Below are 3,524 nucleotides of genomic sequence, written 5' to 3' on the forward strand. Positions count from 1 at the left end.
GTGAAATGTTCTCAACATGTTAGAGACCTCAAAGATAAACACAATGGATTTATGTGAGAAATACTGAATGTAAACATAACTTTTGTTTATTTACAAGGACTCCACAGGGCGACTTTAACAATTCAAAAAGTTATTGATAAGAAAATCATTGCACTCAATTACACACAATTTGACATATTCATTTTTTGTAACATTAGAACTGTAGGACAAAAAATGTCTTTAAAATAAGCTTTGTTTTTCAGAGATATAACTCTAAATCATATGTGCTTTATAATCTTTATGAAAATGCAGGAAACTGTAAAATGATGCACATGTGGGTATATCAGCAGTATACGCAGGATGTGTTACAGGTGAGCCAAAAAAAACAGTCACAAAGACAAAAGGATAATCAGAGTGTCACATCGATAACATTATTGTCATCCAGGTGTTTTCCGTCCATTCGTCACTCGGTGAATAACTCGTCCACATTCTGTGAAGTAACAGCTGCTGTCATCACCTGTGACAACTCAACATGTGAAATATGCAGCAGAAAATATTTCAGGAGTTGGTCACTTCCTTCTATTCATTACATTTAATTAAGGAGATGTTACATAATCATCAGATCAATTGTAATAAAACCTGAGCTCATGTAATTTGAATATCATCAGGGGGCTTTTTTCAAAATACATTTTAACTTATAAAATATAAGCTTTATAGCTATATATAGCTATAAAAATATAAACATGGGTGTTTAGAAGGTGGTGAACTTCAGCCTCCTACTGATTTTTGAAGCATTAAAAAGATAAATAAGTTCACACTATTATAATTACATAAGTGTATTTTATAAGTACATGATTATTAGTGGTGGAAAGTAACTAAGTACATCTACTCAAGTACTGTACTTAAGTACAATTTTGAGGTACTTGTACTTTACTTGAGTATTTCCATTTGATGTTACTTTATACTTCCACTCCTCTACATTTCAGAGGGAAATATTTTACCTTCTACCCCACTACATTTATCTTACAGCTTTAGTTACTTTTCAGATGAAGATTTGACACAATGGATAATAAAACAAGCTTTTAAAATACAACACATTGTTAAAGATGAAACCAGTGGTTTCCAACCTTTTTGGGTTTTGACGTCTTACAAAAAGCAGTGTGTAGTCAGGGTCACATTTCAGATGTCTATGAGTTGTTAACAGCTCCACCAAATAGTGATTTTTCCCTCTAAACTTCTCACTTGGTTTCATTTCAATAAATGTTCAAATGATCCAATATTTCACCAAAAATCAAAGATTAGAGAAAAAGTCCAAAAATTTTGAAAACAGATTTGTGCATCAGAACTTTGTTTTATCTTCTTTCCTCTCCCATTAATCATCTCACGACCCCTCAGATTTATCTGGTGAACCTTTGGAGGGGCCCGACCCCTATGTTGGGAACCACTGGACTAAACTAGCTAACTGTATATGAAGTAGTTGAAACTAGCTCCACCTCCAGCAGCTACAACAGTAACATGCTGCTCTAACACTGATGCTTCACTATTAATAATCTAATGATGTCATATATAATAATATATCAGTCAGAGGGACCAAACCACTACTTTTACTGCAACACTTTAACTACATCAAGCTGATAATACTTATGTATGTTTAGTCATGAAGGAGTTTTCATGCAGGACTTTTACTTGTAATGGAGTATTTTTACATTGCTGTATTGGTACTTAATTGATCTGAGTTCTTCTTCCACCACTGATTATTATAAATTTTGTGTTTCAAACATCCTGCAGCCCCTGGGAGTGAGCCTTATATAAATACTTGTAGTTTCAGTGAAGTTCATTGTATTGTATGTGATGTTAATGTGTGAGAAATAAATTCTTTTAGACAAAGACATAATGGAGTTAAAAGAAAGTCAAGATAAAATCGCCTAATCTACACCTTTGTTAAACATGACGTAACGGCATGAACACATGAAATGTTGCTCCAGCTTCATTCTTCTGTTCAACAACTTGACCTTTTCTGTTCAGACTGATGTGAAACTGCGCAAATTTTTCCAAGTTTAGTGTTTGGATCCTCCTCAGTGTTGAGAATCAGGATTTTTGAACCAGCTTCTAAACTGTAATAAAGACAAATAATGTTAATGTTTAGCTCATACACACCTATGGTAAACCCAGGCAGGTGTTTCCAGACAGACGTCTCCTCTGGACTGTTTTGGAAGATACAGACTTTGTTTGATTGACATTTTGCACCAGTTGCACCAGTTCAGGCAGAAACAGGACATCTTGAACTTTTTACTTTCAGTGACCCCAACCAATCCCCGCAGCTCCACCCAACTTTAAACTGATAACAAATCTAATCAACACAGAAAAACAGATAAACACACCCCCAGAAACAAAGCTTGACTGTGTGAAAAGGCAGATTTACCTGCTCACCATTATGTACGGTAATGACTTATTAGCTTTGTCTTTTATTCTTTTATATTTGAAAGCAACTGTAACTGTGCACCGGTAAAACGAGCTCCATACAGCACTACTTCAGCCTGTATATGTGTATATTAAAATTATTAACTCTACTTATCTTTATTTAAATAGATCTTTTCCAAAATAACTTAAAATACAAAGTATTTACCAGTTGTGTGAGAAGTATTAAAATCCTTTAAGTGAATCAAAAGTAGCGTAAAGATACATTATTACAAGTAAAAGTGATGCATTCAAAATTATAGTTAAAGAACAGACGTTTTATCAGCAAAATGAACTTAAGGGTCAGAAGTAGTATCAGTTTTATTAATCTGTATTATATTATTGGATCATTATTACAGATGAATTAATGTGTATAGTTAATATTTTACTGCTGTAGTTGGTTGATGTGAAACTACTTTATAAACTGTTTGGAAGTTTAATCCATTAAAATGTCTCATATTTTCTGTAAAAATATATTAAATATAATATAAAATATATTTATATTAAGTCAATTTTTGTAGACAAACTCTTCATATTCACAGTGACTAAAGCTGTGAATAAATGCAGAGGAGTAAAAAGTACATTTTCCTCAGAAATGTAGTGAAATAGAAGTCCATTGTTATTGTACTTAAGTACTTACTGTAACTGAGTAAATGTACTTAGTTACATTCCAATACTGGTAAAAGCAAAGTCGACATAAATTCAAGGTGCCAAAGTGAAGGCCAGTCAGTAAATATTGAAGTGGAGGATTTTCTCTCAGTTGTAATTTGTATCTGTTAAATGATCACATGATGAGTCCTTTAAAAAGAGTTCAGCCTGTTAAATATAAGTAAATTCAGGTCAAAGATCAATACATGAGCTGATTGTTTTTGCTGACTTTTTAATTACGGAGAGTCAACTTTTTTCCCCGACTTTGTTTTGGAGAATATAGCTATAAAATGAGAATAAAGAGTCATGTTTAATAGATGATACAGCAGGATCGCAGCTCTCTGTCGCTCCCCAGTGGTGATCAGCTGTTTTTGTCTCACAGCTCCACAGTAAATGTTCAACATCGTCTGAGTAAAAACTGAAGAACAGATCAAACAGTA

This window comes from Thunnus thynnus, chromosome 12 (genome assembly GCF_963924715.1).
Source record: "Thunnus thynnus chromosome 12, fThuThy2.1, whole genome shotgun sequence".
Taxonomy (NCBI): Eukaryota; Metazoa; Chordata; class Actinopteri; order Scombriformes; family Scombridae; genus Thunnus; species Thunnus thynnus.